The sequence below is a fragment of the Rhopilema esculentum genome, chromosome 2 (assembly GCF_057945365.1).
Source record: "Rhopilema esculentum isolate cy_ngs chromosome 2, ASM5794536v1, whole genome shotgun sequence".
NCBI classification, from domain to species: Eukaryota; Metazoa; Cnidaria; class Scyphozoa; order Rhizostomeae; family Rhizostomatidae; genus Rhopilema; species Rhopilema esculentum.
This window is the reverse complement of record NC_142816.1, coordinates 890001-904193: the sequence shown is the minus strand read 5'-3', so window position 1 is coordinate 904193 and position 14193 is coordinate 890001. Positions and strand designations below refer to the sequence as shown.

At 36.9% G+C, this 14193-nt stretch overlaps 2 long non-coding RNA genes across 2 annotated transcripts in view; one reads left to right on the top strand and one right to left on the bottom strand.

The window, feature by feature from the left end:
- The first annotated feature begins 359 nt into the window (after nucleotides 1–359).
- On the top strand, nucleotides 360–8216 carry LOC148960544 (uncharacterized). The gene is made up of 2 exons (XR_016143813.1): nucleotides 360–878; nucleotides 7946–8216. It is a non-coding gene; the product is annotated as an uncharacterized LOC148960544 (long non-coding RNA).
- Nucleotides 7825–14193, bottom strand: part of LOC148960543 (uncharacterized) — a 7572-nt gene continuing 1203 nt past the window's right edge. Inside the window, exons 1-2 of the long non-coding RNA XR_016143814.1 lie at nucleotides 9780–14193; nucleotides 7825–8493 (exon numbers count right to left, since the gene is read on the bottom strand). The exon at nucleotides 9780–14193 is cut by the window's right edge and continues 1203 nt beyond it. This is a non-coding gene — a long non-coding RNA (uncharacterized LOC148960543). The remainder of the gene's footprint in view (nucleotides 8494–9779) is intronic.

The window sequence follows — 14193 nt, the reverse complement described above, 5'->3', positions numbered from 1 at the left end:
CGCCGACACGTCGCCGACAACCTTGTGGAAAAGTTTCCATTAAACTTTCACTCGTCGGCGACCTGTCGGCGATGCCTCGCCGACGCATAAAAGTTATATGGCAACCAGGCTTTAGCTCAAAATTTGCCATGCACGTATCAAATTCAGTCTGATTTCATGCAATTCGTAAGAGTTCCCCTTGCTGGATCTGAAACCTTATCAGGGACCAAAAAGTCCACTAAAAAGCACAATAAACTTAAAAATAATAACTTTTCCAACATTAGTAAACCATATTCATTGGAAGTTGCTAGAAGAAAAGTTAATAATAATAATAATAAATTTATTTACAGTGGCTATTTAAGGCTATTTAAGCCATTCAAGGCCTACTTTACAAAAATTTAGAATAAAAAGCAATTAAGAATGAATAATTAACAACTACATATATACAAGCTAATGTAGGCCTATTTTACAAAAATTAAGAATAAAAAGCATTTAAGAGATATTTTATAGTTATTTAAAAAGTTAGTTATTAGTTATTTAGAGTTTATAGTTTATAGTTAGTTATTTAAAAAGCAAGTAAGAGGTATCAGAGTTATTAAAATCTAAACATTTCCTTTGGGTGTTTGTAGTGTAATTCAAAAATTTTGCTTTGATATATGACGAAAGGGCTAAGAATAATTCATTACCCTTTGAGGAAAACATTGTTGTTAGACTCATGGGAGATTTGAATAGATCTGCTATAGGGGTTAAAATGGGATGCCGGCTATATCAACCGCAAGATAAAACACGCAAAGCAAAAATGAATTTTTGTTCATAACTTGCATAAAAAGGGACGAAATCGCAGTATGCACAGTCGTTCCACGAGAAGAGGAAGACAGACTTGACATAAGTGATCTGAGGTATGATTTTCAACGAATATTTTATACACTGCTTTGCAGTATCAGAGCATTCCTTGTGCCTCTTCTATTTAACTTCTGGATATGTTTATGTATACATACAAATAAAGAATAAAGAAAAGAAAAAGCAAAAATAAGAAAAATGAGGGAGGTGTATGTTATTGGAGAGACATTAACTGTTTATTAAATCCAATAGAATAGAAGGTTCCAAAATGATTCGTTATTCCAGTGGCTTTCAATTCAAGAGGCCAAGAATTGACATGTCGGCACTGCATTTCTGCCCTCAGGTACCCAGGTCCCCAGGTGCTGTAAGTGAAAGGTTCCAAGATCATCGCATCAGTCAAATTGAAAACTTTATAATAGTTTCCATTCCAAAAAGCAACTCGAGTATGAAGTGAAATTTAACATGGGCGTATTGGATGCTTTGAAACCACCTACAAAGCATCAAAAGAGTACCGGCATTCTTCGTTCACAGCGACAAGATACCTATATTTATCTGTGAGATTTTAGAGAGTCATTCTGCACTTTATCTGCTGTATCAGACAACATTTGTAGAGCAGTGCTCGTACTCAATTCTTTAGATTGAGTACACGTAAAAGAGGACTCTGCGCGATCTTTATTCATTTCATAGTAAATTCCTTTTGAAAATCGGCAAAAATACCTGGCTCAAAGTAGGAGGGAACAATAGTGGCTCCTGTCAAATCATTTGCAATAATTGCATGTACCATGCATTTGAAAAGGCCCAAGGTAATCGAGGTCAGAAGCGAAAACAGATCGGAGTTTGGTAAATTATCCTGTCTATCCATTGCTAAAAAGCAGTGAGATAACTGAACTTTCTCAAAGTTTACAAAAATACATAAAAGATAAAAAAAAAAAATTATCGACTTCAATTTCGACATTGGGACTCTACTTATCAGATCCAATACCCACATATTGAGGGTCGACCGCCACGCAATTCTCGTATAGATATTTTTATTGCACTTGTTGGGTTATATTTTTATTATACTAGAGCTTTTGATTGTATAGGTATTTTATATATGGCATAACAAAACGTTTAGGAATATCCGATTCTACAGGCATCAGCTTAGATTTCCCACTTTCACTTAACATGGATCTAACTCGTTTCTTTATCAGCTTTAAGGATTGCCTGTCAATATTGCATCGTGTCGACAGAAATGAGAACACCATTTCGATCAGCTGTCCCGATTCACCATAAATTGCACGGTTAAATTTGAAATTTGAAATTTTTCAAAGGTTGCCCATTTATTCGGGACTTTTGGCAGAAGAAAGGTTCCTGAAAAGGCGCAACACTGTACGATTCACAATTGAAGATACCTTTCCCATGAGATTTCTAAAATCATTAAAACTGATCGTGTGAAGGTCATCATTCATGATACTATCATCTTTTTGGCAGCATTTTAAGACCTCTTTGATACATGTGTAAAATTGCTGTTCTATTTAATGTGTAACTGCATTGAGGAAATCGTTTCCATTCGCGTTAAGTTGGACAATTTTCGAGAAGATAAAATCTTCGATTAGTCTTTGAATATTAATTGGATTTCATTTGAGACCTTTTGAGTAGTCAATAGGATTGGCAAAACATTTCCTGATACTGTTTTACTTGTGGACTTTGGTTAAATTTGTGTGCTGTTAATTTAAGGTTTATATTTTTCAAAAATTTGATCTCAGTTTAATCGTTCATTTAGCGAAAAAGTGGGAAGGCAATTGCCCTCTGTCCCTTTCATGACACAGGTCATGATTCCAGCAAAATATTTGGAAAGTTTCAGGTAGCAGGCGAACTTTCTTCAATTAGATGAAAGATATAAATCGCTAACAGAATCAATGTCAACCATGAGTTGTTTGTATTTGTATTTGTATTTGTATTTGTTGCTTCCTAGCATCCGAAGGTAGTTTTAAGGACTCTGAGAAGCTATGCATATCGAGTTTTTCCAAAAGACTGGATGATAACTTTTTGTTCCTCATTTCAAATATTATTTCAGCCTACTCACGTACTCCTTCTAAAAGGTTACTGAAGTTTTTGACGTCACTATTCTAAATTTAGGTCATAAATAGCAAGAAAAAAGCAAACATTTAGTAAACTAAAGCTTTTCGTCTGACACTCTTCAAAGTTTAAAACGTCAGAACATAGATCGAAAACTCTACGCTAAGAAATATTTATACCCAGTTGTGGATCGAAATAGGCCAATCAGAAACACGAGCACATGACTGTAAAGGTTGACCAATCAGTGCCGCTTGCCTATTAGAATGGTACCAGTGGAGTCCTAAGTTGAAAACGAACTCCTTTTGTCTACACAGTAGCGGTTTTTTCGTGCTTATGTAGATGGATTCTAAAACTGCTAGGTGGAACGAAGATCGGGCTTTACCAATAATCCGAAACATGTCGCCATTATAGTTTTTTGCACAATCTGGGATTTCTAGCAAATGCTGTGGGATAAGCTAGTAGCTTATAACCATTGAACTGACTTTTTCATGCCATTACTAGTGCTATTAGTAACTTTAATGAATTGACATAGCAATGAATTTTTAGAACTGAGAATCACGACTTCATTTTGTCAACATTTTGTATCTCTTTCTTATTATGATGAAAATACAAAATAAATAAATCAGAAATCTATAACAGTACAAAATACATCATCTTTCAAATTTAAAGCAATTTATTTTTCAAATTTTTGTCACAATACTAAATCTTGTATTTTTATTTGCCCTTGCAAAAACGATAAAAAGGAACTATAAAAGTCTCCTATAAATTATTTGACAAAAACATTATTGAAATACATGCAATTGAAACATACTGACCAGTAGGGTGATTGCTCAAATTTGGCCAAGGGGCACCACTCTTTTTGGTGCCCCTGAAAGTTAAGTTCATGATACAACTATATTCGGGCGGCCGAGATGTGATTGAAAATGGACCAGCTATGACGCAGCAAGTTTACGGTAATTATACATTGGGGCTCTCTGAGTGGAACCTAACTTGGATTTTGTGTTTTTTAATTTGACGAAGGACATTTTTGCTTGATCAAGGTTCCTAACTGTTACAATGTGGAGAATTCAAGATATAGAGAGACGACAAGATCCAGTTTATGACTTCTCTTTACCAAACATAATGACAAACCCTTATTTACACAAGTAACTAAGAACTACCACAACCCAATCTAATTAACATAAGAATAACTGAATAAAAGAACTTCGCGTAGGAAGCAGTCTGGGTCTAGCCTATCCAACACTAACGATCCCTAACGACCCACGCTGAGAAAACGGTTCGAGCACGATGGTCTCGCGGCAGTGCAATTACTTGATTACGAAGGGGAATCTTTTGTACGTAACTGTGAGCTGCCAAACTTTTAATTTTGTAAACCTCTAAGTTGCGAGTGCAAAGATTCTTTCAACTCGGCAATTCAACCATTTGATTAAGAAATGTAGTCACAGATCCCAAGATTATTAATTGATCATTTCGTTAACTGTTCGTCTGACCTCAGACGTTTATCAAATTTCTATGGTTTCTATGGTATTCCTACACCAGATTACCTTATTCAACATACTCGCCCTGTTTTTATAAAGCAGGGTCTGAAGAATTTTGAATGAATTTTGGGTCAACCCGAGAGAATATTGAAATGTCCCTGCAAGCATTTTGCAACAATTTTGCAAAGCCAAGAAACCTTCGAATAACCATCGCCAACTTTGCAAAACTTGCAGGAAACAAAACAGATTTGAAACACTTGCAATATATTCGAATTTCCCGTCTTTACTTCAGATTCTTTTAACGTCCCAAGTTCCTTTCCACGTTACACATGCACATGCGGAACCAATTATAACTGCAGAACGTAACGAGCGAAACTAACGACGATTGGTCGAATCGAAGAGGATGACTGCAATGGGAATCTCACTCTGGCTGCCAAACCCTATTTAATTAGCACGACAATAGACCAAAGTGTCTATTAGCGAACCTAAATTGCCGACTTAATCGGGAGACTCACGATTCTCGATTGTTCATTTGGGAAAATTGGGAAAATTGGGAAAATCCTTTGATTTCAGCATTCCATGCGTTCATTTTTTCGATTGTCTCAGGCCTTTGAATTCGACTTCTATGTTTCCATTGTTGAACTCATCAAAATGCCGATCCATTGTTACACATTTGGCAACATTTAAACATACATACCCACCTAAATACCTCCCTACCTACCTACCTACCTACCTACCTACCTACAAACCTACCATCCTACCTACCTATCTACCTACCTACCCACCTACCTACCTGCCTACCTACCTACCTACCTACCTACCTACCTACCTACCTACCTACCTACCTACCTACCTACATACCTACCTACCTACCTACCTACCTACCTACCTACCTACCTACCTACCTACCTACCTACCTACCTACCTATCTACCTACCTACCTGCCTAAAATGCCTGCCAGAAGTTTTGGAACACTGACATCAATTTTCAAGGTCAAGATCAATCATCCCCCTCTCCCCTACAGAACAATGTTTGTTTACTATCAAACGGGCTAGGATTTTAGGAAACACTTTCTTTTGCGCTTCTTTTGTGATATTTCTCTAAATCATAAAAAACCATTTTCCAATTACTGGGACAAGGGAAGATAGCAAATTATAGGGAATCGGGTGTCTATGAGCGCTACCATGTTGCCACATGTGAATGCGTAGGAGCATAGCCTAAGCAAATCTATTAAATTCGTAGATGGTTTTGGGAGGGTTATGGTGAATAAAATTGAGCCATTTGAACCGTTTCTCACCAGCATGTTGTTCGCAATTATTTATATCATGCATGGTTTGTAGACGTTCTCGTGAATTTTTTTGTTTTTTTTATCAACAATTAAACCATAAACAAAGGGATTTTTCAGCAAAAAAAGCATTTTTTCAAAACCACTAAACTGTACTGTTTTTCCTTTGAAAATGATAGCTTTCTTAAACCGATGATCGAATTCTGCACAAAATACTTGTATTCAATAATGATTTAAAGGATATTGAAGGAAAAAATCAGTAGAATGATTTTTGTAACCAATAACAATGCTCGGATATCTACAAAATCAATCGTTCAGAGTTCCAACCCCCTTTTCCCTTTTAACTGGGTGAAGAGTAAAAATTTTGAATTTCCATTAGCAGCAGTGAGAGAAGCACCATCGAGAACCCTAGGGTAGGACAATGTTTTGATATCGCAGATTGCTGTTTTCGAGAAAATTTTCAGACAAATGCCTGCCAAAAGTCTTGGAACACTGACATCAATTTCAAAGGTCAAAACCATTCATCCCCCTCTCCCCCACGGAACAATGTTGGTTTACTATCAAACGGGTTAGAATTTTAGGAAGCAATTTCTTTTGCGCTTCCTTTATGATATTTTTTCAAATCATCAACATTGTTTCAGGAGGAAGGGGGAGGAAGTAGCAATTTTTTTTCATGAAAGGAATGAAAGATATCAAATGCAGCGTAAATTGCTGGTTGTTCCAAGTCTTTTGACAGGCATTGTACCTACCTACCTACCTACCTACCTACCTACCTACCTACCTACCTACCTCCCTACCTACCTACCTACCTACCTACCTACCTACCTACTTACCTACCTACCTACTTACCTACCTACCTTACTTCCGGAACATCGAGCGCCCCCTTCTCATGTACTCAATCTTCGTACATAAAAAAACGACGCAACACACACTTATCCCAATTTTAAAAATCAAATCCTCAGGAGGCCCAAATACTTCCATAATTGCCCATAGGTTCGTAGAGCAGATACAAGAGAAATGTAAGAAAGCGTGGCACAAGAGACCATAACGAATAGCAAATAATAACAATCACCATCGAATTAGTTAAAACTCAAAAGCCCCTCGTGAAATTAACTTTGATCAAACTTAAATTAAATCATCATTAATAAAATTAGGGCACCATTAGGCTTGATCAATATTCAAGAGCCTTTGAATCAAATTACTGTGTTCATGTTGTATTGAAGTTGTGGCTAGAATAAATTTCGTTCCCTGTTCGATTTGTCCGTTAGAATTTTCAACAGTGAAAGGAAATGCTTCCATTATTTAATTTTCGGTAATTTATTCTTCTTGTAATTTCTGATAGTTTTGATATATGACATGATTGATATGATGTGATATGAAATGAAATGATATGATATTTTTATTAATTTTAGTGCCAATTGGACTTTGGTTACGTAGGAAGCACAACCCAAAGATAGGGATATCGTATTAAACAATATGTTCCTTCCTTAGATTGGACTCAGTTTTGATTTCCTATATGCATCCGGTACTGATTGAAGAACTATACTTTCATGTTCTAGCATTTTTCTGATTGGCCTATTTTGATCCACAACTGGGTTGATATTTTCCATTATGTTCTTTCAGAATTTTTTTCTGACGTTTTATACTCTGCGAAGAGCCAGACGAAATAATGTAAACTATACTGTAGTACGCTTAGCTTTTTCAAGCCATTTTTAAAGACAATAAAGCTGGATGTAACGGTTTCTTTCATTGTTCTAAATCAGATTAGTGATCTCTTTTAACTAGCTATGGTACTTAAAGGACTTATGTCATCTTATTTAGCACCAAATTTTTTTCTCTTGATACACACGTTTATAATAACTATCTGAGCATGTCTGCAAAAATTGCCACGAACCGATTGTTGTTAAAAAGCGGCTATTAAAATTTTGGTGGGAATCATACCACTGGATGCTATAACGTAGAAGTTGACAACTTTTGCATTATAGGCAATGCTCCTGGACCAGTTGCTGAAAGGAGGGCATAATTAGGGTGCTGTTAAAATTCAAATTCGATTCGTCTTACAAAACTACCATATCAACATCTACTATCATAGCTATTAATGCAGGATTTCTACTAAATTAATAAAATTGTGCCGCAGTTAAAATTTTTCCAAGTCGTTTCTACTTGTTTTCTAGTTTTTTCTTACTTGTTTCCTAGTTGTTTTTACTTGTTTCTTCTTGTTTCCTAGTTGTTTCTACTTGTTTCTTCTTGTTTCCTAGTTGTTTCTTCTTGTTTCCTAGTCGTTTCTACTCATTTCCCGTTATAGTAACCACGCCCAATGAATCAATACATGATGCTAAAGATTGAATCATACAGCAAGAAATTTAACTTAGAATGAGATTTGGAATAAAAATATGGAAGGACACCTGCACCATGAGGGCAGTCACCCCCTGCCCTAAAAAGTTTAGCAATTTATAATCATATTTATTGCAACCACAGTCTTAGGTATACATTAAAAATGTAACTTAATCTATGTAAATATATGTTTTCCATGTAATATTTGATGTATACACACTTATGATATTCTTCCCTGCTGATCTTGTGTTTCTTTCTACGATGTCTTGTAAGATCATTGAAAGCTTCCCACTGTTTGGGACAACCAGTGACCTTACAGAACTCTCTTTTACGATATTTCATGTAAGGTCTATGGTTTGCTGATAAAAGGTCATTATCAGATGGAACTGGCAGCTTCCGGTGATCAACAACAGTCAAAAGTAGATGATACAGTTTTAAGTGCCGATACAGGTCTAGAAATATTTTGCCATAAGATCTGCCATTCTTAACTCTGCATGGCCCTTCCAGTCGATCAGTTTTCTAGAAATAAATGGTTTACATGTAGTCCCTGGCAGGTGCAATGAATTTCAACATGACCATACTCTGCCTAATTTAATAATAAACAGTTTTATTTCTAAAAACTAAATAAATTTGAACCCTCAATTTTTGAAAACTCCCATTGAGAAAGGAAAAAAACACAAAACAAGTCTTAAATGAATGTAAACATATATTTCTATTCTGTTTGGTTCTTTAGGAATAAATGTATTAAATTACAGATTATAATTTGTATTATTTGACTCCTTGATAACAAATCTTTTGAAAAATGTCCCAAGGTTTTCAAAATATCCCCTTTGTCAAATAAATTATGGGTGCACATGAGAAAACTATATCTCACTTTTTGCACCAGTTAAACAGTCAGTGATCATTAATTAAGTATTCATTAACAGTTAATTATTCATTTACAGCTATTTTGGCAACCCCTGCTACAGCCAATCGCCTCAGAGTGCAACCCCTGTCCAAGAACCGTGTTGCTATTATATAGTGAGGGGCTTACACGTTGTTGGGGGCTAAACAGGTTGAAAACCAACAGCAAGGCAATTAAATGATGATTTTAAGTACATTTTGGCAATTGTTTGATGGGGGGGGGCTAAAGCACCCTAGGCTCCCTATCCCTGTCAGCTGAAGAAAACTTAAAACCAAGAAGACCTTTTCAAAAATACAACAAAATTCCTAAAAACCAAACCGCAAATCAAAATTCATAAGTAATCTGGACTCAGGTTTAAACACAGGAACAAAATTTCCCAGTGGCAGACACGCCCCTGCCATTCGAATTCTAGACCAGCCACGTAGCTGCAGGGGGCAGGGGGTTCCCTACTCCCAAATGAAAATTTTGACAACAACTTATCCCTTCTGGCTACTGTTTTTCCAAACGATATTTTGAAAAGTTGGCATAAATATAATTCCGTGGGCATGATTTAGTCCAAATAAAGCTGTTTCTTATGTATCTGCTCTCTTGTTTCAAAGCCCGCCCCTCTCAGGTATGGCTCTTGTCCGAGTTTGCACACCCAATAATTTTAACATTAGCAATTAGTTTTGTTGCTAGCCAATCGCTACACTTTCCAACAACTCTTTTATAAGCTATAAATACATTTAAAATATTTACAAATACACGTTTATGCAGTTATCCACGTGGTGGTAGATACCCCTTTACTACATCCCAACCAAAAATTGACAACCAATCATCCAACAACATCTAATAAAGTGAAAAAGGAATGAGATTTGTAAAATGTAGAAGAAAATTTGAAACACGAAAGAAATTTACTCACTTTCCTTTGCCATTTAGCTGCACTGAACATCTCGGTAACACACTTCCAACAGGCCACACTACATCTGAGATTTGGCGCGAAATACCACTATTAAGTTGATATGGCAATTATTACAGTACTTACCGTGACACTCGCCAACACATATTAGGTGTTGCTAACACACTGCGATAGTACCACTCTAATACAGAGTTTTACGCTACTTAGTGTACCACCCTATCAGAATCGGGTGGATCTGTCCAATGGCGACGCCAAAACCAATACTGTTATTCAATAAAAGTTATTCCCACTTCTGCTGTAGTTTTGTATTATCTCACTCGTTTTATTCGATTGCACCATGTAGTAAATAGTGGTGCTATTGAAAAAAATATTTTCTGCACGACCGAGAAGGCATGCTGAATAAAACTGAAGTAGATAGAATTCGGCTACGCCTACTGGCCGTCCCCGTCAACTTTTAGGCAACAGCAAGGGATAGCAACATGCGCCACAAGCGAAAGATTCAAGCGAACACCTTTTCATTGTTACCTTACTTTGGAAATCTTTCAGCAAGCCAGGTGTTACCCATGATTAATCTGAACTTGGGGATATGAAGTTCAAAAAGTGTACATTTCACTAAGGACAGAGATACCGCTGAGGAGGCCTTGCCCCCTCCCCCCAAAAAAACTTATGGAGCATTAGGAACATACATTTATTTTGTTAGAATTCAATTAGAAAAACTGAACAATTGATTGAGCAGTGTCAGCTCTCTTAATGTTAATGTTGTTATTTTCGTTCTTAGAACAATGTGTGGCCCAACCGGCACATGGTTGTTGAAACCTTTTAAATTTCCACGTTATTCGTAAATATGAAGGAATATACATTACTTGTGTTGAAGTTAACAAGTTTATAGATGGTTTTCCTTTTGGCTTGAAGTATTTTTAACATATTTTATAAAATTAGGCTGTTGTTACACTCATTTATCAATGCTGCCCCCCCCCCCCCAGAAAAAACAAAACGTTGTATCTCTGTCTTTGTATTTCACATGGGCCGACACCATGATTAATCACTGGATTAATGTAGATGTACACCATTGATTAGAAGTGGAACGGGTGCACTGATTTTTCACTACAATCGTTTTTTATAAGACCCAGTAAATTGCATTTCTAGGTGGCTGCTCTTAATAATTTTTAATTATGTGGGGCTGGATTATTCTTAATTTGTTCTTGAATCATTGGAGTGTGAGCCAGTGGCGGCAAGAGCTATTACAGATTGGGAGGGTAATGGGCGTGGCCAGTGTGACCACGCCCCATTTGCCTCGTTCCAGTGATTCGTCCCTTTCCTTGGGAAATTTGATCTACCCCTACCCAGCGCTTTTTAATCAATTTTTTAGAAGAAATATATAGACTATATTTTCAGAAAAGTGGGGAGGTAATTACCCCCATACCACCCCTTGGCGCCGCCACTGGTGTGAGCAGTGCAACGGCTAGCTAGTGTGCTTTAGGGTTGGTTTTGGCCCCATTTGCCAAAATTGTCAATGAGACATCCTTTATTTGCAGACATCCCTATAGGGCAAATAACTCTTTGTTTTTGGGATGATATTGTTTAGAGGGGTTTCGCAATTTTATTCAAAAATACATTTTACAGTAGTTCAGCCTCGGCTTTTTCATAATTATTTCTTAATATTTCACCAAAAGCCCAAGCCAGGCCAAAGTTGAAAGTTCTTGCGCAACTGCCTTGCTTTGCGAATATATTTTCAAAATCGGCCTGATATTGCACTGCATTAAAATACCACTTTCTCCTCGCGTAAAAACCACTTGAACAGTTCACGTGTTGTTCCTTTGCCCCTCTAAGAATTCGCTCCCCTCCAATGCATTTTGTTTTTCCGGATTCTCTATTCGATAAAATATTCCTTCACTAAATGGCATTGTCGGCAATTTTAAATCTTATCTGCCTTAGAAATATTATATCATTTCTTACTGTTCATAGCTTTAGCACGCAAGATTCTATAAAAGCTGCTTTTGAATCTTTTGTGACAAAAAATACAGGACAAAGATCCTGCAGCCACTGCAATGTGCTCATATATGAATGAACAGGAGGTAATGAGATTGGGAAGATTGATTAAAGCAATCCATATGCTTCATAACATAATTATTATGCATATGAACATTGTAACGAAAGATTGTGGCTAATTGAGTATCCATTGATTAAAGCCACAAACGCTAGAAAAGCCGACAGGAAGACATTGACCTACGAGTGCAGGCAGGAAGAAGTTCACCCTGTTGAATAAGTTTTTTTGTTGCTAGAAGGTTATTTTTGAAATACGCTTTATCACGTCTCAACTCTTCACCGGCTTGTGAACTTTCATGAGACTGTACAATTCTATTGAACTGTTTATTAGAACAAAGACACAATATAGTTAATACCTAAGGCGGCATCGTGGTTGCTGCTAAAGACAAAAAAGTTTCTTATTTTGATGCTTCAAGTAGGCTGGAAATTGCAATCTTTGGAGCAAATTTGTCTAACACAGTCTGAAAAGTGACTTAAAGTGGAGTCGACTGTATACCGTTTATAATAGATATTTGAATTTTTGTGGATGATATAGGGTGTATTGTATAAATTCCTGTAGGTTTTCACGCTTGTGTTGCCAGGTGAAAATTATGTCATCGATAAATCTTTTCAAAAAGATTGGACTACATCAGGGCATTGCTCAAGATATGCTGCTCTATTGCTGTCATAATAGCATAATTATGGGGAAAAGTGTCTTCCCATTGCGGTGCCTTAAAGAAGGTTAATAAATTTTACCAATACACTTTTTTTAATGAGAACAGGTAAGTTGAAGTTAAGACTAGATGTTCTCAATTTTTTCGAAATTCTGAGGCTAGATTCTTTTTTATTTAATTTTAAGTTATTAGGGTGTGCAGTTGCTAGCTACTGCGCTCTAGAGAAGTTTTAAAGCCTCATTTGCCAATAGAATGAGTAGAGGCATCCTTTATTTGCCGACAAGTCTGAAAATTCATCGAAGAAGCACCCCTATATGTCAAAAATCTCCCCGTTTTTAGATGAAACGTTTTCAGATTTTTAGATGATGTTCAAAGTTACATTTTACAGTAACTCAGTCTCAGCTTGTACCTAACTTGTTTTTGATTTTTTACCAATTTAGAGGTTCGTGTTCTTATAAAATTGTTCTTATAGAAAAGGGATTGTAAAGACAATATGTATGTTTGAGATTAAATATCACCTTTTGTTGTATTTTATATGCAGCGGGGTAGTTTTCCCATAACAATTTTTTAAGGTATTGAGGGAAGCTTTGATAACCGATAACCTCACCTTGAGAAATGTTTGCGTATAGCGATTTTACATCTAGTGTAGCGATTTTACATCCAGTGGGATTAGCATATCGTTTGCATATCAAAAGTGAGTTGTAAAAGATGAGTGCATGCACTTTGACTCCAGGATGGGGAGTTGCCACATTCACAAAAAACCTTTCTCTTGTTCGCCTCCCATAGGTTAGGCAAACACATTGGCGAGCCTGTGGACACATCAAGCGAAGGTCTAAGCGGGTAACCTTAACACTTATTTTGGGGTTACGGGAACCTAGGGCCAGTTCCCTACATGTTCAACCAGCCACCCCCCCACCCCCCAAACAAAAAGTATGAAGTGACGCCCCTGCCGACCTTATGCACCGGAGCAAACTTAATAGCCCACCATTCCAAAAATACCAACAAATGGATGGTATCGCTATGGGTAGCCCTCTTGGACCTGCCTTAGCCAATATCTTTGTTGGCTTGCAGGTTCTTGAAGAGCGTTTGTTCAACTACGACCAAAAGCCTGGCGTCTATTTTCGATATGTGAACGACACATATACCATTTTCAAAACAGAGGCTGAGTGTGGTAATTTTCTAAACACCTTAAATTCTTACTGTCGTTATATAACGCCCACACTGAATTTTGGCTGCCAATAATTCACTTGACGAATCAAGCGCAAGAGCGGGTCTTCGATTTGCGCGGTGTTCTTTGATCTCTGAACAGTTCGATTCTACAGTAGTGGCTGCTCGGCCTAAAAAGGAGGAGTCGTATTCGGCAAGGCTTACATTACTTGCTCAAGGAAACGAAAGAGCGATATTTCAATTGTCAAGCGCGATGCCAGCAAGCCAGAAATGGAAAATTATTACAACGTTTGCTTGATATTTTCAAATAAATTTCTGACGAAGCTATCCAACAAGCCAATGATCATGATAGCCAAGCCAGCCCGAAGATAAAGCGAATGTCGAGAACAAGTCTGTCGAAGAAATGCCATAGACAGGGAAATTATTATGATAAACTAAGCAAGTGCCTAATACCAAATCTGACTTCATAATATGGTTGTATATCGGTAACTGATTGATTTTCCGAGATGGGCCCAAAAAGATATTTTTTGGAAGTCACGTGATATATGATA